This window comes from Vanacampus margaritifer, chromosome 11 (genome assembly GCF_051991255.1).
Source record: "Vanacampus margaritifer isolate UIUO_Vmar chromosome 11, RoL_Vmar_1.0, whole genome shotgun sequence".
Lineage (NCBI taxonomy): Eukaryota > Metazoa > Chordata > Actinopteri > Syngnathiformes > Syngnathidae > Vanacampus > Vanacampus margaritifer.
Genome location: NC_135442.1, coordinates 15377116 through 15401987, shown reverse-complemented (window position 1 = coordinate 15401987; position 24872 = coordinate 15377116). Strand labels below are relative to the sequence as shown.

At 39.9% G+C, this 24872-nt stretch overlaps 1 protein-coding gene across 4 annotated transcripts in view; it reads right to left on the bottom strand.

The window, feature by feature from the left end:
- Positions 1-24555, bottom strand: part of il1rapl1a (interleukin 1 receptor accessory protein-like 1a) — a 245386-nt gene extending 220831 nt beyond the window's left edge. For all 4 annotated transcript variants that reach the window (XM_077580324.1, XM_077580326.1, XM_077580325.1 and 1 more), the window contains exon 1: positions 24114-24555. The gene's annotated coding sequence lies outside the window, so the exon portion shown is untranslated. The remainder of the gene's footprint in view (positions 1-24113) is intronic.
- Positions 24556-24872: the final 317 nt, after the last annotated feature.

Genomic DNA, 24872 nt, shown 5'->3' with positions numbered 1-24872 from the left:
ACACCCTCAAACACACCTGCTCCCTGCGCCTCCGAGGAAAGGCGCTCGCTCGGCGTTGTTGAGCCGTCGAGCTAGCGCCAGGATGTCGTGTAGCAACCACAGCACACATCTGCGCTACCCGTCTGTGTAAAGATGTTGTGTAGTTGCTAAGTTGATTGGAAACATCTGGTGCAGTTTCACCTTTCTTCAATTTTTCAACTACTTCCAATTGCTACCGGGACCGAGCGAAAAAGGTTGGATGTACGGTGAGTGCATTGTTTTGTTTAGCGCTGTTGAACTGTCAAACAAGATAGCATTTAGCATTAGCTAAAGTAATAACACAACCGACCTGATTGACTAGCAAAAAAATAAATTAATAATTACCTTCAATTTCTTATAAATGGTTCCTGGTGAGAATTTGTTGTTGATTTAAATTTTCAGCAAAATTGTAGTGTCTCAGTTTTTAATTTTGAAAATCGAATCACCTTGGTCTCAATGTGCCTAAAAACTATGTCCCAGGTGAAAAAAAAGAAAGAAAAAGTTTTCATATGAATGAGCAAAACCCACTCAGAAGCGTCAAAAAAAAGTCCCCATTTTCACCGATAAACACTTAATTTGGTAAAAAATTGTCTATCATAACAGGACACATGAAAAAAGTATTAAAGACCCATGCATAACATTTAACATAGCATCTGCTAATTTGGTTTGAAGCAACTACAACTTTTTTAAAAATGTAACATCTAATGTATGCCATCAAGGTTGGAAGATCATTTTTAGATTCACTATGTAAAAGTTTGTTTTTGTTTTTCACCAGATTACTGCTAAATTTGAATCATGTAAACTGGAGAGATGGGTGGGTGGGTGTTTGACCCCCCCCCCTCCCCTCCCCCAAAAATGATGGCTGGAGCACGGCAGCAATGTTTGATGTGTAACTATAAAACACAAAATTCTCAACTCATTGCCACAAGGTCAAAGATTGACCAAACTTGTGTGTGATGAGGTCCTGCCCTGAAGACATTCATAGGCACCCCTACAGTCACAAATCCATAAATGTGCCAATAGTAGGCTCCCACTTCTGTCACCGTATAGTCCGCATTGAGTCTGCCCAGATTTTTTATGCCCTGTGGGCATAAGGTATTAACTTGAACTATTATTTATTAAATGGACAAACTGCTAATGGACTAAAAATTCCTTGCAAGTACAGAGAGTATTTTAAACATTATGTGCCATGAATAAGTAATGACAGGAACTATTTATTATCGGAATATAAGGCTTAATAAAAACAAATACTTAAGGAAGAAAATGTGCTCAGTTACAGAAGTGGGTGGAAAGGGCACTGCTCTGAGCACAAAGCTGTAAATAAAATAAATTAAAAGTTTCTTCCGCACACATTCAGTACTTCAAGGCCAGTAGTACCTCTTGATCAATAATGCATGAGCGATAACTGTGGAAAGTTAAATGAGAGCTGGGCAGGTGGAAAAATAGTATGAGATCATAGAGCCGGTGTCATGGGATGAGCACGTGCGTCTCTGCTGTATAGGAGGGCCGTATGTACAGCATAGCGGGCCCCCGTTCGGCGAAACGCTACATTATTGATATGCTATGCGGTTAGCCGCTGTTCAGAGAAACCTTTGAAGCGATGCAGCGAGAGACACATGAATTGATATTTAATTCAATAACGCCGTGCAGCCGCTGGAGTCAAACAACGCAATTAAGGCGAATGAAGAATTATTCAAAGCAGACAAGTTATGCTAGAAATGATACTCATATCCTGTACACTCTTTTGGTGTTACTTGACTTTTTAAGTTCCATGTTACAACCACCGCAAATTATGTATTGGGCGGTCTACAGTGCACGTCAATCATTACAGCAGCTTCCCAATGATCCTGATAACACACAATGTGATCATCATTACTGCAGCAGCCTGATTTGCAGCTCTACCCGTGGTTAAAGTCACACCACTACATTATCCCTTAAGAGTAGTAATGGCCTTCGATAATGCATTAAAAAAATTATATTTTATCTACTCACGTTGTCAATTTTCCAAGTGTGACAGACAGAGTGTTGCAAAAATACGTTTGAACGTTTCAAATAATAAGTGGCAAACTCCTAGCAAACTTAATAGTGGTCAAAAAACAGTATTGCTCCATGTCTAATTACAGAAACTGAAACCGATGAGCACCTGCTACCTAAATAGTCTCGTTTAGGAAACAGGGATGACATTAGTGTTAATTTTGTCAACCAAAACTAAACATAAATAATTTTGTCAACGCACATTTTTCATCGGATTAAAACTAGACTAGACTAAAACCGTCATTAATAAACAATAACTGGGACTTTATGCTACCCAGATGTGGTATCATAATTATGGTAAATACATGCCAAGTAGAAAATTGCACGTGACAACTGGGAATTGATTTTGATACCCGAGTTTCCCAGTTGAGAGAACTATTCAAATTAGAACTAGTGTTGTTCAGATACCGTTTTTTGGCCTCCGATACTTAACGTTTTTTTTTCTCAACATAGAGAAGCTGTCCTGCCATTGATTCAGAGCATTCAAGGGCCCATAGAATATCTTAGCTCGGCATGCAGTGAATGTCGTGCATGAGCAAGACACAAGATGCTGCATCCAAAACCCTATATTAGCGTCACAATTAATAGTATCGGCATGTTACTTGTTAGTACTCACCGATACCACTGTTTTAATGCAGTATCGGTGCCTCTGCCGATACCAGTATCGGAACAACGCTAGTTTCAACATGGCGGAGAGCGCCGAAGGATTTGTGAATGGCAAGAAATATTAACACTTAAAAGGGTTTTAACGTCCGCTAGCAGGCTGTTTTAGAATCAACGCAGTTACGCAGCATACACAATTCAATGTCCTGTCCTTTACAACTCATTATTTTACCGGTTTTACTAGCAAAGAGTACATCAGCTGCTTGTGTATTTTTTTTTTGCGACAACAACAAACGCACGTGCGCAGAACTCGTAATTAATGGTAATAGTTTCCGAGCGTGCTATCTTTCCCATAGCACAAGAAGGCAGGGTAGATCGGTATGCATTTTTGTTGACTAATAAAAACAAGACGAAAATGTACCTCACTAAAATCTATGGACATTTTAGTTCTATGAACAAAAATGAGACAAAAATGATATAGTTCTGTAAAATCTTGTCTCTGCTAATCTGTCACTGTGACATTGTCATGTGACACACAGTGACACACACCCTTTCAAATCTGCAGCTAGTGAGTGCAACATGCACAAACATGGGACAGATGGGAGGTGGATTAAAGAAAAAAGTCAATTATAGTTATAATGTTACATTAATCCACCGGCTACGATGTTCCAACAATGATGTTAAACCGACCGCTAACTAACGCTGGCTAACTTACTAGCTCGTAGCATGGAGCCATAGTAGCCACTTGTTGATATAGCGTAATTGTGTGTGGAGTTTATGTGTATGGAGAAAACGTTGGCAGTTTTTGTTGACTAACACTAGATGGATCAAATTATGTTTTTTGGACTAAAATGCTAGATTTATAGTCGACCAAAAATGGACAAAATAAATACGGGATGAAGTTGACAATGGCGGATAAAATTAACTCTAGGTGACACCTGCATGTACACAAAATGGCTCCTACAACCAGTGTCGGTATCAGAAACCCGGTCTTATTTCAAGGTATCTGTACTTGCGCCAGCGACCGATACCAGAATCGCTGTGGCCATTTTACAATCAAGAAATTAGATCTAGAAATTACAAGAACAGAAGATTACCATTAATGTCATGCAATTTTAAAAGGGAAAATGCAATATTGAGATGGATAGGCCTTTCTTAAAAATATTTGTCCGTCTCGACACTAGTGGAGCTAACTTTTTATGTAGATGTGTTCGATCCCCAACCAGTGGTCTTGTAAAGTCGCTGCAGGTGCAAAGCCAAAATAAAAAACAAAAAATAAGGGCCAGTTTAGGAAGGGAATGAGGCAAAACAACTATGTCAAACAAACATGAACGTTGGTACTACTCAATACAATACTTGAAAAACAATTTGCACCCATAGCATTATTTGTTGCCATGGCAACGTAAATCACAGCCGCCGATGAATGATGAACTGGGTCGAGCCGAGCAGCAGATGTTTGTTAAACGCTTTTGACCACAGGCAGGCCTTGCTCCTCTCCAGAGGCTGCCCATAGGAGGTTGGCGCTAACAAGCAAGGCGCACTGAGCTATGCCCTGCCTCCGTCCCATCATGCACCGCTCTCTCACTGGCTGGCTGAGTGAGATTAATTACCGAGCTGTCCTAAACTGCTTCGCATCCTCGCTGCTTCGTTTGTTCCGTCCGACAGTAGACATGAGCCTCTAGCACCTATCGAAGCACTCAGGAAACTTCCAATGTGGAAAATAACTGATAATGTTTCATCATGTGCTATTTTTCACTTACTGGCGAACAAAATGTGCTTTTCTTGTATTCTGTCTTTAACTCTGGCTTTTGGTCATCTCTGAGGAAAATGTATGTAAGTTTATTTTCTACTCCAGTACCTCTGCTGCTGCTAATGAGTGACAAGTACACTCATAGAGATGAAGATGAGTTAGAGAGAACAAACCATTTGGTTATTCTTCCTGTAATTATTAACTTGGCTTGAACAGCAAATGGGAATCTGGCTGTTGCCATTTTAGTGTTTGCATTCAAAGAAGCACAAAAAGCATAAAGCTGTTTTTTTTTTTGTTTTTTTTGTGGATACTTTACCACACTCTGCCTCATTTGAATGCATGATAAACAAAACGAAGCTTCAGGAGCCAAGCTTTTTCCCGGGATCGGCAGGGGTTAGAGCAAGCTGCGAGGTTGTTGTGTCACGCAGATACATTGACGGGATTGAGGAGAGAAGCAAGCGAGGCATTTCCTCGCAGAGCCAGTTGATTTGCTCTCAGCGACGTGGCTCATTGTCAGCCGTCTTAAGGATGACTGGCTTGTAGTCAATGCTGTCTTTGATGGCAGGCACAGCCATGACTTAGCAGCCCACCAGTGTCGCCACACAGACATTCAATTGTCATTTTTGAGATGTACTGTATCCATCTTCATTGAACCAAAAAAAAATCAAGCAATTCTAAAAACAATACATTTAAGCACGTTTGACTCCATGATCTACTAATTTCTGTATCTTGTTTGTGCAATTTTCCATCCCTTGCCCCCTTATAGAGTATCATTACATTATTAGTAGTACCATCATAATGCTAATACTTATGGAACTGCCAAAATTCAAAATAAAAAAATACATAAATAAATGAAATAAGTAAAAATAAAAATGGATATAAAAAAATATAATTTTAAAATTAAATTTAAAAAAATGTATATAAATGGAAATAAAAACAAAACATAAACATAAATAAATACATGTGTATTTAATTTTTTAATTATATTTTTTATATCCGTTTTTATTTTCACTTTTAGTCATTTATTTATTTATTTAGTCATTTATTTATTTTTAATTTTGGCAGTTTTGGTCCATACTGCCAGGACGAAATGTTATTCAAATGAGGGGGCGGCCTTAAGCGTGTCTTGGGTTGGTTCACCACAACTTGCGGCTTGAGTTGCTCAACAAGAAGTCGAGGTGACAGTGGACAAGATAGTCGTCCATTGGTGGAGCTCTAAAACATGACTAAATAAATAAATACATGACTAGATAAAAAAATAAATGACTAAATGTGAAAATAAAAACGAATATAAAAAATAAAATTCTAAATCGAATACAAATGTATATATATATATATATATATATTTTTATTTTTTATTTTTTCCATTTATAATTTTTTTTATTTCATTTTCGAATTATATTTTTTATATCCGTTTTTATTTTCACTTTTAGTCATTTATTTATTTGGAATTTTGGCAGTTTTGGTCCTCCATAAATACTTGTCATACCTTACTTTGAAAACCCCTGTACATTTTTTGGGGTTGTTGATTAAACTTGAAAAAGAAGGAAATTTAATAAATATATATTTTTTCTCTCATTACATGTTAAAAGCCAGAGAAGAAGTACACTAGGGGACGCAATTTGTTTTAGTTTTGTACTTCATTTGTTTTAATATACATTCAACATTAGTTTTAAAGTGACGGTGTGTAGAATTTAGTGTCATTTAGTGGTGAACTAATAGAATGAAACAATTTTGAAGCCTGTGCACTATGATGCCTCAGAGGCACATTTTGCAATCCTACCACCATTTACTACCACTTATTATTTGGAGTGAGCGAGCCAGCAAGCATTTTAGTCATAAATGGTCAAATAAAAAGCTTATTGTAAAGTAATTTTTGGGGAAGAAAAGTTCCATATTGCAACTTTAAAGGAACTTTGTGCAGTTTGTCACTTTTTTACTCGTGACTGCCACCCCTGGCCCAAAGCGTAACTGCAACATCTGTGTCAGGCTCGTTTTATGGTGCATGTGTGAGCACGTGCACGATCTTAAAGCGACAGCCACAGTTGACAATTGAAGACATGACTTCAAATGAAGTAAACTCTGCCCCCCTCGCCCCAAATAAACTGTGGAGTGTGTCCGCACACTTTATAGGGAAGATAAAAGCTGATAGGTGCAGTCAAACAGTAAAAAAAAAAAAAAACAGTCAAACAGTCAATTTTTAAACAAGGCGCAGCATCAACAGTTGGTATTTTTTGAAAACTAACAATATAGACAAATGCTATAGTATATCAAATTGTAAAATTTAACTGAGCCACAACCATTGCTCCAAATTGGGTCATTGGAAGCAGTAGTGCAAAATCCAGGTTTGACTCGAATAATACCTGTAAAACTGCATTTATTTTCATCCTGATGTGAATGTAGTTGCCATCCCTTGAGGCCGGGGGCCCGGGGTGTATCGTTCACTTTAATCAGCTCAGCCCGGACACCGGCTAAGGTAAACCTCGGCATGGTCTGAAATTGCCGAAGCATTCCCTGAAAGCTTTCAATCCGAGAGCGGAGAAAGAAGCCTGTGATTGGCTTTGTACACTTGAGCTGCTCGACAGACATACAGCTGCTGTCCCACCGTGGCGGATCTGTTACCATATGTTGCAAAAAGTGAGTGTATGAGAAGAATAGGACCGTACATTTGCTCAAAGTTAAAGCTAAAAACAAAGCTCTCTAAAAGCATAAAGTGCCGACTTGAGCTGTTTTCAAGCGGTGAGAAAAGAATATGCACGACCATGTATCCATGGCACAGCCTATCCCATTGTCTGGAGGAGGCATGCTTGTGTCAACGGAGACTAAACGACGCCAATAATGGTCCCCCCGCTCGGTCCCCGGAGTCTTGACTGTTTAAAAATTGATTCTGTGCTCCACTAGGGACAGCCTGGGAATAGATAGAAGTGGAAGAAATTGAAAGGAAAGGAGCGCAAGAGGAGGAGGAGGTGGCAAGGGAGATGGAGTGCTGAGAAAAGGTTACAAAAGATAAGAGAGATACGAGTGAGTGGAAACTTCAATTATCGCTTCATCCTCGTATCGGCCCATCTGTAGAACACAAATGGCAAAGACAAACGAATACAGCTTGATTTGCACATTTCCTGCATGCCGTGACTTTTTTTCCGACATTCATTATACAATTGCAAATGGAAATGAAAAGTCCTCCGTTCATTAAATATCCTCGATTGTTGTAATCTACTTCATCGATTCCTTATGCCTCATCATTTCTAATTGTAGCAAGTGTTACATGATGAATGCCTGACATGGATCCACTGCATGTATATTAAAACAGTGGTGGTTGACCACAATACATTTTCGATCCATACACATTCACATGAATGAATAATTTAGAGCAGGGGTGTCGTTACTATGGCTCAGATGCCATTTGCGGCCTGCGACATATACTAAAAGTGACAAGGCTAGTTAAAAAAATAATACATTAAAAATAGGGTGAAGGTGGGCAGAGTGAGAAGGGTTAAATTGATTAAAAAAATGCAAAGATACAAATAAAGTTGTTATGACTAAAATAAGAACACAATTTCTAGGAACAATAATTGTTTCTTCCACTTCCGCTCTGTGTCAAGGTCCAAAGTTTATAAACATTAAAAATCCTCAATTAACTGTTTGAAAAAGGGTCAGCTGACTACAGTTTGCGCTTGTTTTGGTTCTGAATGTGCAAATGGGATCTGTTCAGTGCAGGGATGGATCTAGACTAGGATACAGGGCTGAGGCCACCCCAAAGTCTTTAAAATCAAAATTTCTTACTTCTTACTTATTATTATTACTTTTATTATTATTTATTTATGTTTTTGTTTATTGTTGTATTAAATAATAATACTAATTATTATTATTATTAGTCTTATTATTTTTAATATATATATATAGTTGTATAGCAGTTTTTCAAAAATAACTACAAAATAAAAACAAATATTCCTTACTTGATTTATTTCAGTGTATTATATAATTATAGTCAAAGAATTTTAAAATGGTCCTTGCATCCTTCCATTTTTCAAATGATTTTTTTTTGGGCACTTCTGATTTACTGGCTATTTTCTGAATGTAAGAGGACGTACCCAGAGAAAACCTGCAACCTCCTGAAAGGCCACTGAAAGGCCGCAGCCGAGATCGTGAGGCGGACATGCTAACCACTAATTCACTGTGCTTCCTCAATGCAGTTTTCATTGAGAGCAATTATACTTGGAATAATTCATTCCACTCAACCACTACTGTAAAACATTAACAACCAACAGACCATTTCATCACACGAGACAAGGTTATGGCGGTTAGTTGAATCAAGAAGCTAATGCAGCAGTCTACATCTTAACTCAGTGCTCCTTCTTGGACTCAATTTGACAAGGCCCAAGACAAACCAAAGTACAAAAAGTAGGTCAATAAGGTTTCAGAGTGAGATTCCTATCAAGTCAATGGGGAGGGAACAAAACAGGAAGTAGGTACCAGTAACATCACTAACATCAACACGGTGCTCAGTCATCCAATTGACTACTGGCCATAATCTCCAACCAACATGACCCTGCAACACTCTGGATAAAAGTACCACCAAAGTCTTTTCTGCTTAGACCGTGTCTTTACTAAACAAAACAAACAGTAGAGTTACTCCTTTGATGCTAGCTAAAATGAGGTCTAATGCAAAAACTGGTCAAACTTAAAATTAGGGCATTCAAACTTTAAGGTACTACTGTATGATCGACAATCAGTTCTTGCACTCTTGATGCATTTACTGCAAAAACGCTGACATAGTTGCTTGTTTACAACACAAAGCCCTCTTGCGGCCACGGGAATTCCGCCGGGAGCAAAAGGAGGAAAATTATGTGACATTACGCCGGCATCGCAGCGGGGCCCACGGCGCCAAGATCCAGCTGTGTCACGGGTTTGATCCAGTCTCGATGCGCCTTCCCAGCGGGAGCGTTCCAGAAAACAACAACTTGCTGAATTGATCTTTTGATCCATGCTTAAAATTCAGGTGTGACTATCACATGACGATTGTGTGTAAGAACCTGAAAGCTGTGACCTCAACCCTCTCTTCGGAGTGAACGGGCATCTTTCACCTTATGGAAATCATTTCTACTAACACAAAAACTTGTACTTGTATGTCTTGTATTTCCACTTTTGTTAATAAGAGTATGAAAAACCTAAAAAAAAAAAAAAAGAAATTGTACACTTACAACAGATATAAAATTTGTGATTAATCGTGAGTTAATTATTGAAGTCATGTGATTAATTATAATGAAAATTTGCATTCACCTGTTGTGATTTCAAAAAAAAAAAAAAAGAAAGAAAAGATTATAAAAAATTAGGGGCGCCAAGCGATTAAAATGTTAATTGTAATTAATCTCAAAAGATCAAAAAAATATTTTAATTAATTGTTCACTAGTTAACTCACGATTAATCACACATTTTATATCTATATACAATTTAAAAAAGTCTAGGTTTTCACTCTTGTTAACAAAAGTGGAAAAAAAATGTTTAACTAATAGAAATAGTTTAAATGAATTTTTGACGTCTATAGCCGTCAATGGCAGTGAATGAGTTAAAGTGTAATGAAACAGTAAACATTAAAGACTACAAATACCCCCTCAACATGAATTCAGTGAACAAATGGTAGCATTGCAGAGCATCCTACAACAGACGTCCAATAGGTCCTTCAAAAATAGTAATGCACCCCTCTTAAAAACAAAATGGAGATGCAGGCAGTCAATAAAGGGCAAGCGGGAATCGACATCATTAGAAGTCTGTAATGTTGAAATGAGTTCTTCAAAAAGAAGAAATAAAAAACCTGTTTCTCTGAAATGACCATTAAACTGGAACACTGAGAATGCATGCCATTCATAAATTACCTTTAATTGCAAAGTGAGTGTTTATGCCAAGAAAAGAAATAATTGACGGTGGTACGTGAGTGAGGTCGGTCAAAGCCGGCAGAAATTCACAAACTTTTTCAAGCACCTTTTCGACTTCTTAAAAGCCTTCTTAGAAGAAAGATATATGACGTTCACTGGCTAAAGCAGCAATGGACATCAAGAGAATGGATTCTGAAGAGATTCATAGCTGGAAACCCCCACCTCGTTCCTCTCTGTTTATTTACTTTTTCACCGAGTGACACGAAATTTGGTGGACATGTCAATCTAAACAGGACGACTGGAAATGTCTCAAAGAGCAATGCAGTTATTTCGGGCAAATTCCACAGCTCGATTTTCTTGTGTACCACAAGTGGCTCCCTCTTGTGGTAAATGCAAGAATTACTGAATGTAACATTCAAATTGTCCATAGTGTTATAAAATAAATTGATTTTTTTTTTCTTTTTTTAATCCAGTCTATTTGTGGAGTACTCTCAAGTTGTGTTTAACGTATTAAGCACTTTGTACATAGTGGTTTATGGTGGGACTTTGAGAGCCAAGATAACCAATTAAAATCAGGTATCCTAGACACATAGCCACTGTAAACTGCAACACTTTTTTGAGTATGCCTTTTACTGCGGGCACAGTGTGGCATTAGTTGGTTATTTCAAGACAGTTTTGGCAAGATAGTTTTTACAGCACATTTCATACACAAGGCAACTCAATATGCCAAATATTAGTAGTAATAGTATTGCTATTGTTGATTAGTATCGTCTAGCCTGCATTTCAGTCCTAATACTCGATGTAAGGAGGCATGACAAAATGGGGCACCTGATCTTCTACAGCAGAAAATGCATGTACTGGATAGATTTCTCCTGTATGAAAGTTAGAACTGCTTCAATTTGCCCATGGAATGCTTTGATTTAGATTTTTCTTTTAATGTACATGCATATATTTCATCAGCATTATTCTTCTCAATATAACACAAGAATGCAAATATGACCTCAGATCATTCAGTGTCTCCTTCAAATAAAGGATACATTTTGTTACTTTCTGTCAGTGAAATTGTTAAATGCTCATCCATTTTTGTTAAGAGTTTGTCCTTAGAGGAGGTCTGCTTTTCGTATTTGCGCAGTGTGTGAGTGAAAGCACTCCTGCTGGGCTCAGAAAGAGAGAAAACGGTTGTCGTCCTCTCCGATTGATTTCCAATTACACAATGCATGTGAAGAGCTGCACAAGTGTGTATGCGCTCCCTCCAACTCGGCCTCTGTGGAATGTCGACACGGGCCACGTGTTTAGCGCCTTTTGTGCCGCAAATTGCAATGCGCTGCCATTTTTTCTATCATGGGGTCTGTAGGCTGAAGCATTCCTTATCTGACATCCTGCAAAGCCAGACTGTTTAGCCCGCAGGTGTGACCAAGGAGAGCGATGCAGGAGGAAGAAGAGGAGGAGGAGGAGGAGGAGGAGGAGGAGGAGAGGTGCCAGATCAGTGCTAAGGCCAAGAACATGACTGACTGGGCTTGTGTGTCACATCTACACACCCAAACACGGCATAAACACCAACATACAGTAGATGCCTCGGACCCTTGACGATGACGCTGCAATGTCACGACGGGTCAAGCAGATGGGAGCTCGCCTAGAATGCACTGGAAACAAAACCAAGTGTCTCCTGTCTTTGCTTTTCCAAACTTTTGCTTTTGACGAACTTCTTCAGCTCCATCAGGGAGTGTCTGCTGATCCACTGCTGTACGAGATAGTTCAGCAAGTGTACTGCGCAGGACAGGAGAGGCCTGCAGCGGGTAGTGAAAGCAGCAAAGTGGGCGATTGGATCTACACTAACTCTCCTCAGAGACATTTACACTGGCAGACAACTGCGGAAAGCCAGCAAAATTATTGAGGACCCCTCCCTACCCGGAATCTCACTTTCCTCCCCACTTCGCTCTGGAAGACGTTTTAGGACATTCAAGTCTAGAATCACCAGACTCAAAAACAGCATATCATATACATACTCCCAAATTCCTATCAGCCATTTTGATTTACTTTGAAATTTGTCCCCCCAAAAATTTTGAGCCATGTTTCATCTAAATAAAAATGGTTACTATGGAAAAGGTATTGATTTGTTTTTTTTTATTTCGCTGCATTCTGTTGCCATCGCGATGTGCTTTTTATGAAAAAGTTTTTTGAGGGTTTCAACCTTCACAGTAAATGCTGTAGAATAAACTTGACTATATTTAGAGTGGGACAAAATAGACTCAGTTATAGAGTAATATTTACACTCCAAAGAGAGTGAAATAAAGAATTTTAAAAAAGTCACTCAAGGGTTGAGGATCAAACTCACAACCTTCAGTCACTGAACCACCTGAGCTATGCCACTCCTCCTCTTTGCTTATGTCCAAGATGAGACCAAAAACTTATTTTTTGTTTGACTCGGAGTTAAGAAGAATCCAGCTGACACGAGCAATATATTCATTCATAGCAGGAGCTGCAGAGCTGAAGGAGTAGATTGGCTGTCTCCCAAGCTGAAGGTCGTGAGTTTGTTCCTCAACCCTTCAGTGAGTTTTATTTTTTCCCAATTCTTTATTTTACTCTTTTCTAAGTGTAAATATTACTTGAAAACTGAGCCTCTATCTAAATAGAGTCAAATTTACTCTACATAATTTACTGTGTTGGCAAAATCACACAGATTCGACCTGGCATAAAAATATATATTTAGAGATTTCCTTAGCGATTAAAAAAAAAAATGTCTTAATGGTGCTCCCTACAATTTTCATAACAAACAAGACTGCTCCGGGTTCACTGTGAGCTTGAAGAGGATAATCAGTACAGAAATTGGACAGATTGAATGTACAGAGGAACATTTTGGGACAACTCTCTGTGTGTTGTATCTAAAAGACCAGAGTTGCTTCGGACTAGGGGCACACTCATTAACAGAGCTAGGGAGCTAATAGCTGGTATCCTCTCGTCGACATCAAAGATGGCTGTTCAGCACACAGCACATTTATTGCAGCCCCGCAGACCGCTGGAGACTCATTGCAGCATAACACACAGCACTGCAGATGACAAAATTAAATGTCCACAAACAGCAGCGAGCCCTCTGCCGCCTCCCGTCGCCTCTGGTTGCTTTCTTGTCAGATCTTGTATGGCCTGTTTGTTGTTTGGCTTTTTTGGGACTTTGCCGCTTGGTAACAGAGGCCATCGGAGCCGCTTTCAGACGCGAGTTGACAAGGCAAACAGAAAATGGAGTCCCTCGTCGCTATTTACTGGTGGCGCAGTCCGCCGAGAGACCGCGGCTTAATATTTTACCGCTGCGAGCAAATCTGATTCCGACGTCGTTCTTACGAGTAACTCCGAGCTCAAAGATTTTTGTAAGCGACGTCTCAAAGGAGCGCGGCGGCGAGTCGCTTTCCGTGGCAATTTCTAAACGAGCGATGAAATTATAGCTTTAAAGAGATTCCATCCTGTAAAACATTGGTTTAATCCGACAGCTTTCCCCAAGACTGTTTGTATATGTTACAGTAAGGAAAATAAAGCCACGTTCCATTGATTTCTCTTTACCTTCCTTCAGGCTTTGCGTTGTGTGGGTTGTATGTGCACACAAGTAAACACAGTTCATAGATCATCCTGCAGTTGTTTATGATGTTGTATCTGTACCCTCTCCAAGTTAGTCTAATTTCTTTATTTTGTCTGTATAGTGAGAATCATTGAGTTTGGCATCAGAATCAGATTTATTGGCCAAGTATTTAAAAACACAAATGAAATTTGTCCTTAGAGAAACATCCTGTTCAAGAAATAGAAATATATAACAATGACCAACATAAGGAGACAGAACTGGAAGCCCGACGGTTTGTTAATTAGAGCCCCAAATTTATAATATGGGACCAGAAAAAAGAAATCATGAGGAAGGAGGAGGAGTAGGAGAGGGACATGGCTCAATCTGTGCTTCTTTAAAGGAGAGCACAGTGGGGACCTGGGGGGGGGGGTGGTGGGGTGGGGGGGTGGGCATTATGCACATAGCAACACAATGATGATGTAAATAAAATCCAATCAAAAGATTATTATGAGACAAGAGAAGAACATTTCAACTTATTATTTCCAGTTACTGTATTTACATCTGGCTCGCATACACAACTTTATAGAGAGCACATTTAATTTTATTTTCATCAGAAGTGTTGGTATTGTTGCTCAGGTGTAGCCTACCACATTATTCAAATAAGAAATGGTGCTAAATATCGATACGATATTATCACGATATGAAGGTCCCTGTACCATAATTATCACGATATCGTCGGGAGGTTGGCGATGCAAAAAAAAGGTCACAATATTGTGAAAAAATTAGCTCATAAAAAAAATTACACACTCTAAAAACAGTTGGGTAAAAAATAACCCAACTATGGGTCAAAAATGGACCGATCCTCTACTTGGGTTGATTTGATCCAACTTTGAGTCTAGAAATGTGTCTTTCCGCATAAAACAACTAAATATTTGTCAGATCCATACTTGGGTCATTTTGTATAAAACAAGCCAGAAAGTTGGGTCAAATTGACTCTTAAATAATTTTGTTTTTAGAGAGCACAATATTGTGCTTTTGTACATTACAGCAATGACAACTATTTATATATATATATATATATATATATATATATATATATATATATATATATATATATGTATATGTATGCACTTACTGCAACGATATATTGTGGCAGTTTTAATATTGCGATATTACGATATTGCCAATATCGTTACATGCCTAGTTGTGAAGATGAGGGAAGATAGAAAATCAATCAGTCTTTACAATGTCCAAAGCCAATACAACCATTGTAATGTCCCAAAAAAGAAATAAAGCAGAAGTGTACTAATCAACAGACATCAAACAAACAACAGAATCAATTTAAGAATGGCAAAGAAAGACCCTAAAACAACACCAGGAAAAACCTCCAGAGGCCAAGAGCAAAGGGTCATGAACATGGGAATAAAAAAAAAAAGTACAGAAAATAAAAAAAGGAATATCACTACAAAAATGACAAAGGTGAAACTCTAATGTTTCGTCGACTGATGAGGTAAAGTTTATTCTTTATTCAACATTTAAGCTCATCTGTGAAATTGAGTGGAGGCCTTGTCTGGACTTGCGTGGCCTCACTAATCTTTGTTGATGTAACACATGATGACAGCAGCTAAACGAACTCGGACGCCCACAGAAACATTTTGTCTGCCAATTTAAAGACAAAAAAGATGCAACCAAACTGATTAAGAGAGCCTTCATCATGCAGCACGATACTAACTCAAACACAATAAACGAGTTTATCACCGGCAATAAATAGACGGTCTTAGACTGACCAAATCAATCTTCAGACTTAAAACCTATATAGCATGCATGATAGTATGCATTTACGTACAACTGCGGTGGGAGTCTGAAAAAACATCACATAAGAAGATGCTTGATACGGATTTAAAACTTAATATTTAGGCAAATGTAAAAATTTTGTTTTTGTTACTAACAATAATAGTTACCAGTATGTTTCAGATTCAGATATAAATGTCTGAAAAAAATCTAATCTGTCTTCTAGCAGAATTAGCATACATAATTTAAAAAAAAAGGTGTGATTTCCTATGTAATTCTCATGACAACACAATGACTAAAACGAAAGCTTTTCCTCCCCCGTCAATCTAGACGAGACAAAAGTGTGCGTACAAATGTACAGATGTCTGCAACTTGGAAGAGGAAAAAAAGACGATGTCAAACTGTGTAAGCGAGGCTTTAAACGTCCTCATATTCGCTCTGTTCTCATACATCATCGAGTAACGGCATCGAGTCGTCAAGGCCCCTCAGCGACGTCGCGCGCGGAGCCTTGACTAAAGTGTGTCACCGTGATCTTCGCCTTAACCTGAGCAGACCTTAACCAAAGCACTTATACATCATCTCGCATGTAACTATATGAAATAAATGATTCACAGTCGGCGTTGTCTGGCCGATCCGCATCTACTTTGTTTGCACTTGCTGGGTGTGTGAGGGGGGAGTGGAGCGCTAACGTTAGCCACTTGCTAGGTTGCTAGGCATCAACTGGTGAGCTTATATTTGTACCAGTGCTCAAGAGTAGAGAATTTTCCTGAGTTTATGATTTTCTGTGGTTAAGTTTTACACTTGTGTGATAGTTAATGTGGGGGAAAAAATTGAAGAAAGGCAACATTTGTTTGTGTCATTATAGTGAACACAGTAGCAATACAGATGCTATTTATTATAGTTATCGAAAGCCAATGAAAAAACTAAAGCTAAAATTGAAAAAAGTAAAATTTTGTTAAAAACACAAATGCTTTAAAAAAATGCAAACTACATTTTCCGTTTATAAAAGAAGAAGGAAGGTTGAAAGTTTATGTGGGAATTGTAGCCTAATTTACTTTACTACACAATACATAATGATCTTTTTTTTAATGTTTTTATCTTGTACTCATCAAGCACTCTACATATACATATGGGGGGGGGGTCACCACTAGCAAAACTACAACCTGTACTAAAACCAACAAAAACTAAAATGAAGCATTTTCTATAAAAAAAAATACAAACTAATAAAACAAACTTCCTCTAAAATTGAATTTAAACCGAATGTCAAAACTATGATGAAAAATCCAAAGCCATTATAACCATGATTTCACGAAATAAGAATCTAATGAAAACATACTGATTTCATAATTAAATACAAACGAATTAAACTCATATATTATATAGATTTACCACACACAAAACTGATAAATTATGAATTCATATGTAAACTAAATCGCCCTCACCTATGGTCACGAGCTGTGGGTCGTGACCGAAAGAACAAGATCCCGGATACAAGCGGCCAAAATGAGTTTCCTCCGCAGGGTAGCCGGGCTCTACCTTAGAGATAGGGTGAGAAGCTCGGTCATCCGGGAGGGACTCAGCGTCGAGCCGCTACTCCTCCACGTTGAGAGGAACCAGTTGAGGTGGCTCGGGCATCTGGTTCGGATGCCTCCTGGACGCCTCCCTGGGGAGGTGTTCCGGGCATGTCACACCGGCGGGAGGCCCCGGGGACGACCCAGGACACGCTGGAGAGACTACGTCTCTCGGCTGGCCTGGGAACGCCTTGGGGTCCCGTCGGAGGAGCTGGCTGAAGTGGCTGGGGAGAGGGAAGTCTGGGCTTCCCTGCTAAAGCTGCTGCCCCCGCGACCCGACCCCGGATGAGCGGAAGAAGACGGACGGACGGATGTAAACAAAATTTTTTATATATCTCTGCTTGTTGTGTGAAGCCTTGCGCATGAAATGGGCTGTTAAAAAAAGTTGCCTTTCATTCTGAGTAGTATTTCACTTTGGTTTTAATAAATTTTTGATTTGATCTAACTAAATAGCTGAACTTTTCCATAATGTTCCAATTTATTAAGGCGCACCTGTGTGTACTTGAGGGCAGTAAACAATTGAAATGGGCCTTTGACAATTATTTTTTTGACTGGCTATGGAGAAGTGTAGCAACCGTTCAATTTCATTGTATTTCTAATTCTCACTCAATGTTCTGATTCACTTCTTTTCATCACTGCCATCATGTTGACTCAAGAGTGCCTCTGATGGTTGTGGCCAAGTAGTGCAAATTGCCTCAATTGCTTCAAGACACTACTAATCAATAACCACTTACGCAAATTAGTAGCAACCAATGAATTGATTATTAATGCCCAACTTATAAACAGAGGTTAAATTATTTTCACAGTTGTCTAAGCTTGCCTGTACAATTACCGGTAGCTAATAAAGGTTGTATGATATTCACAGTTGGACCCTTGCCAAGATTATTCTCAGTGGGTAAAAATATTTTGGATCCCAAGCAAATCCACTCTACTGTACAGTAAATAAATAGAATGTTGATGCTGTTTCACATCATGAGCTGCTTAGATTTAATGAGGCATATAAAGTCAGCCATACCTGTGCAACCTTAACTGCCTAAAGACATGATTTGTTTCCTGTTTGATTCTTCTGAAGGGCTTTTAATCACTCCAAATTGTCTTCATCCTCCGTATTGTGGAAGACAAATATCAAAGGGAAGATAGTTGAGGAGGTGAAACAATGTACATGTGACTAGCTTAGCATTGCTGCTGCAGGAACACAAATCACTGAGCAGCCCTCGCCATCCTGACAGGGTACAGGATGCACCAGTGCCTTTTTTTAAATTCCCAGACGGCAGCCCCTTTTGTTTTATGGTCATGTGACTGCACGCCCATTCCTCAATAATTGAGCGGTTTGAACCCTCAAAGCTGCCGCGCCTGGAAATGAAAAATCCTCAGCTCCCGCATCCAAATGATTATTCCTAAACAAAGCGTGTTAAATGGACGCCGCCGCCTCTGCGGCACTCTCCATCTGGAGGATGCTGCGTGACAGCTTCCCTTAAATTACAAATATCAATCTGCCACAGTGGGAGCTCGGCCCACCAGCCGCCTCTCAGGGGTCCGCGTCAAAGCGGGCGGCCTTCAGAACGGCAAGCATCAAAAGCGGCGGGCGCGCTTCATGCTTTATTTGCCGGAGCGTGACTCATCTGATCGGCATTCCGACAAAGTCAATGTTTTGATTGCAAAAGGGACGTCGTGCATATGTGATGCTGAGTTTGCTTGATGTTGACGGCATAGTGCTTGTTGATGCAATAACGGCGGAAAAGCGTGGGTGTTGAATCATTTCAGCCGGAAAAGTGTAGGTGTTGTGTACTTTCACCGTGAGAAGTATAGAAGCACCCACATTTACTGAATACAGTAAACATATAGAAATAAATGAATCTATTAAAAATAAATCTAACTTCAAAAAAATTATTGACTATCTCATGTGGCAAACTGTGAGGTTCTTTGCGGCTAGCAGCATTTTTTTTTGTTTTGTTCTTCATATCACTATTTGTCAATACAATGAAATAAATACCCTTGTAATATGATCACAAAGCTGTTGTATGTGAACTGGCCTAAAATGAGAAAGTAGCCCTCAAAAAAGCAATGCCGGGCATAGGCAACTCACATGTGGTCTTATTTTATTTATTTATTTATTTATTTATTTATTTATTTTACAAACCTCTGATGAAATGTTTTCCACGAGGAACGTAGAGAACAGAGGAGGGGTGGTGGTTGTCACGTTAAAAAAACAAAACAGAAAAATGGTGAAAATCCATCCATTTTCTTAACCGCTTATTTCCCACAAGGGTTGCGGGATTGCTGGAGCCTACACCGGCTTTCTTCGGGCAGTAGGAGGGGGGGGGGGGGTACACCCTGAACTGCCAGCCAATTGCAGGGCACACAGAGACGAACAACCCTCCACACTCACAATCCCACCTAGGGACAATTCAGAGTGCCCAATTAACCTGCCATGCATGTCTTTGGAATGTGGGAGGAAACCGGAGTACCCGTAGAAGACCCACAGAGGCATGGGAGAACATGCAAACTCCACCCAGGAAGGCCGAAGCCCGGTCTCGATCTTAAGCCCCCGGCATTGGGAGGCGGATGTGCTAACCAGTTAACCACCGTGCCACTCGGTAAAACTCCAAAATGTGGAACAAATATTAAAAAGAAGAGAAAAAAAACCGAATATGCAAATCCATGAGCATTCAATTATGTTAGGGTCAAGTCTAGTTTTTCACCACTAGATGACAAACGAGGCTTAGTTGTGCTCATACTGGATTTTATACTGCCCTATACTACAGTGTGCGTAGGTGGCTAATAATAAATAAATGTGGATTTGGAATGATATGCAGACCAAACATGAAAATTAATAATGTGAAAATTTTGAGTTAGTTACATTTTGAGTTTGTGTATTATTTAATGCCATCTAGTAGTGAACTAATATTTTGTAGAATACAGCAATTTTTAAGCACGCAGACTAAGCCTCACAGAGACCCCAATTCGCAAGGCTACTATCAATTACTACCAATTAACATTTGGAGTAAGAGAGTGATCGAGCCAACAGGAGCAGCGAGAGCGGTGAGCAAAAGTGGTTAGCAAAAACTCACTGGAGTGGCTAACAAAAGCTGCAAGCAAGAACTAGCTGAAGAAGCGGCTAACAAGAGCAGCTAGCAAGAACTAGCTGGAATTGCTAACAAGAGCGGCTAGCAGGAGAAGCGAGCAAAAGCTAGTGAGAGCAAAGCAGAGGGAGACAAGAAATGGTTGCTTCTTATGCTGATGTGATAGAACATATTTTTTTCAGATTATTGAAATTAATAGTGTTTTTTTTTTGTGAATGAATAGTTAGTTCACCATTAGATGGAGCTAAATAAAATGACTCTTTAATGTAGCTTTCTTGTTTAAAGTTATGAATGTTCGTTGAATGGGAATTTTTATGCAATGTTTATACATTGAGAAATGAATGATGACAAATTAAATATATTAAGAGCATGTATTTCGCACATATGTTCGTATTAAAGTAGCATTTTGGTCTTACATATACTGTAGTACTACTGATTAAAAATTGTGACCCTTTTCAGCATTTAAGTTGCCCATCTCTGAGCTAAGGTAATCAACATTTTAGACACAAAAAATCTTAATTTAAGACTTAATTGAGTTGAAGTCCTTGTTACATGTAATCAGCTTTTTCACACCAACTAAATCACTGCAAATGAAAACTGTCACATGAATCCACAACTGACTCAAAGTCAACTGTTTCAAGTCAAGTGCATCTTGTATGTAGATCTGGGTTAGCTCCACCCATTCCCTCCTTTCTTCCCCCCCGAGGAGTGGAGCGACAGACGCTGGCTCGGAGGGCTCCCAATCTGCCGTGTGATCAGCGGGACTCTCCCCGAGCGTGTTTCCCCTTTTCCCTGCCACCACCACCGGCTGTCCGCCCGCGGCCACACAAGCGCCTGCGCTCGCTATCCAACTGCTCCGTCGATACGCTTCTCCACAGGATCGCCTTCGAGTGGCGGGTCGGCGGCACGGTCTAATTCAATCAACACGAGGGGTGGGGGGCGCACAACTCGATGAATGAAGAGCCTCTACTATCACAGAGCGGGGGGCTCACATTTTGTCACCTTCATGCTCCTAAATAAGGTAACCGAGTAGCTGATATCATTCTGACTTCTTTAGACAGCAAACTAGCAAACACCACCTCCACTGGTTGTAGCTAAGTAGTGCACTCCATTTTATATAAAACATGATTAATATATATATATATACAGTATATCGAGTTTGGTCGATCCGGTTATTGGCAAATCCGAGAGCCAATCCACGACAGCTGAGCGAGGCACAGGACAGAAGAGCTTGAGTGGGGGTTACACCGGGAATTGATGTCATAATTAAGACGGCTTGTATGAAATATGTATGAAGCGTATTAGCATAATTCACATGCTGGGTGGAGGGAATGTCACCGTTGTGCGTTATAAAAAAGATTACACAGTTTGTCCAAGTGCAAAAATGTCAACACACATACACAAAACAAAGCTTAGAATACTGCTCAAATATTTTAAGTGACTACACTGAGAGGCCCGAGGGCCAGTAGAACATCTTCAACAAGCAAGAGTGGAACAAAGGAGCTGTCTGTTTAAGCACCGCGGACAGTTCCACACGTCTCGTCTCCCGCCCTCCGTGTGACAGGCAAGTGATGGTATCGCCGCCCAAATCACCACTAAATGACATCGTTGACTCTTCTGTGGTAAATTCCTTCAAGAAACAGAGTTTGAATGATGTCACCTAGTTATAAGATGCCAAATAAGTCGTTAATAGAGGGCTAGAACACTGGTTAAAACATGAGAACCTCTCATTGCAAGCTGAAAAATCCGGAACTCTGTGTATGAAGTCATTCCAAAATGCTCTTGGTCTTGTCCCAATGTCCTATGTTGAAAGTAATCGTCAATGTCTGGCAAGTATTTTATATGTCATACCATGCGGTGCTGTTGACATAATTTAATGTAGATGACTTCCGACTTCCGGGTTTCACACATCAGTGTCGTTTCCGGCCACTGATAGCCGTGTTCCAACACTCGCACCCCCAGCCCTGCGCCCCCGCCGATGGTCTGGAACGTACGATCTCAACTCTCTGAAATGCTTCCGACAACAGACAGACACACTCGCAAAAAAATTATATTCTTTCATGTATAATTATGGCTGTCCATCATCGTTTCGCATTCACATGACGGTATAGCGGCGCAATAACTTGCAAAGGTTCCCCACGAGGGTGGATTCAATGCACAGTGTTTACATGCTACATTCACATCGCATTATTATATTTTGCTTGTGTTCAGCAAAAAAGTCAATGATCACTACTACTACTACGACCACCACTACTACTACTATTATTCCCCACTAAATTTTCAATTAGGTCAGGTATGTGTGCCCACTGACTTGTCGAGGTCACTTTTTGACCTCCAAGGGTCACCATACTGTTTGCTAGTATTGAACAAAATGGCTGACGCAGTGACAATTTTTCCTTCTTCTACTATCTCATGCCCTAAATTGTAGTGCTAAAATGAGTTGAGTACTTTGCACCCTCTCACCCATCGGTGTCCTCCTTTGACTTTTTAGGGCACCACACTGATACTTGTATTTGACAAATACAGAAGTAATAACCATTAGAACTACAACCACTAGCACTGCTGATACCACTACTTCTACTTTTAAGACTTGAGTGAGGCCAAATATGTGCAACCCCAAACTCATTTGTGTCATGTTACAACCCGTTAGGGCCACCGTACTTTTTCACTTATTTGGTAAAAAAATTCAAAAATGCTTAGGACAAACACTACTTCAACTACACGATGCCTAAATTTGAAGCCTAGGTGAGTCGAGTATGTGGGGCCCCTCATGGGTCTCCCTTTTTGACTGTACCATACTTTCGGCTAGTCAACATCACGAGCACAACTACTCATGTTTGTAATGTTTTGTGTTTTTTTTTACCTAATCCTTTTGGGCTCTGGTCCCCCCTTTCACACCTGCCAAATATTACACAACCAACAACAAACACACAAATATTAGATAGATAGATAGATAGATAGATAGATAGATAGATAGATAGATAGATAGATAGATAGATAGATAGATAGATAGATAGATAGATAGATAGATAGATAGATAGATAGATAGATAGATAGATAGATTGATTTTTTTAATCCCATCGGGGCAATTCAAGGAAATTTGACTGAATTCCCAACAGACAAATGGAAACCCGGAATCCTGCATCACTCTGATTTACTGTTGGCAGCCCTTCCCGCCACCACCTATGATGAAGTCTTTCGGTTCGAGATAGGGGTAAGCAACCGATACTGTAGGTGTAAGTTTGAGGACTAGTGCAGTGTTGCGTGCGCACGATCAATTGAATCAATTACACCCTCCACCCCAATAACACTGCGACTGTGCATCAAAAGAAGTTGTTGTGCAACCAATAAACATAAAAGTTGCCTAGTACGTCATTGGCATTAAAGCTGTCATTGCTTAGTATAATTATTATTTATAATGTAGGTTTTTATAGTCTTAAAGGGACAGCTGCCCTTTCCTTTTACACCTTTATTAAATCCCTTTCCTCTATCTGTATGTGTGTGTGTATATGTGTGTGCATGTGCATGTGTCTGCACTGCAGATGGCTTCTCCGGTGTCTCCACGGTTAAACTGGCAAAAGAGCCGTGAGACAAATAAGAGGCACATTCCAAAAGAGACAGGAGTCTCCCTGCACACTGCGACAGAAACAAATAGGAGGAAAAAAAGAATCCTGCAATGTACTTTTTAATTAAAATATTTTTCCTCATAACTTGCTGTTGTTATCTCTGGGATGTTTCTTAATCCATTCACAGTACCAAAGTGCAAACTTTATGGGGTATTGGGAGGGTGAAAGGGGATTTAGGGGAGGGGGGGGGGGGTATGGGGGGGCATAACTGGCCTACCTTCAACTGGATTCCCAAAAGAACGAAATAAAAAAAAATAAAAATGCTCCGGAGCTCTTTCACGAGTCAGATAGTCAGTAAGGAGGTAAGTCTTCTTTGGACATGACAACTCCGAGTGAGAGGAAAAGAGAAAGGTTCCATAAAACGGATGGATGGATGAATGGATGGGAAGTGAGGTCACCCATTCAGCCCCAAATAATCCCAAAAGGAGGCAGGAATCTTGTCAGAAGAAGAAAAGCACAGAGACTGACAAGTGCGTCAGGAGCTTTTAAGAGGAAAATTTCAATGGGGGAAAAAAAAGCATGGAGGTTGGGGGGGGCTAAGGTTCCCAAGAGTCACCCCCCTATCCTCCTCCTGATGACTTTATGAGGCAAAGGGTGCCCGGTGTCTAATCCTCGGCCATCCCAGACGCGCTGCTCCTCGTGCGGCCACGCTGCTGCGCAGGGAGGGAAGGCGGCAAATGAATGCATGCAGAAAAATGGTCACATCCAATAAGGGGGAGGATGGAGAGAGAGAGAGAGTGTGTGTGTGTGAAGGTAGTGGAGGGGGGGGGGGGTGTTCCTCCTCAGTACGGCTCTGTGGTTGCAGTGCGACCAGTCTGCCCCTGGTCCTAGTGCCCCTCAATTGCCAGCAATGTGTCATTCCACCACTGCTGCATCATTCTTCATCATCAGTCGTTCATTTAGTTGATTTCTCTCATAGAATAATCTATATATCGATATACATTATTTATAATAAATACTCTGAGTCTTCCTTTCC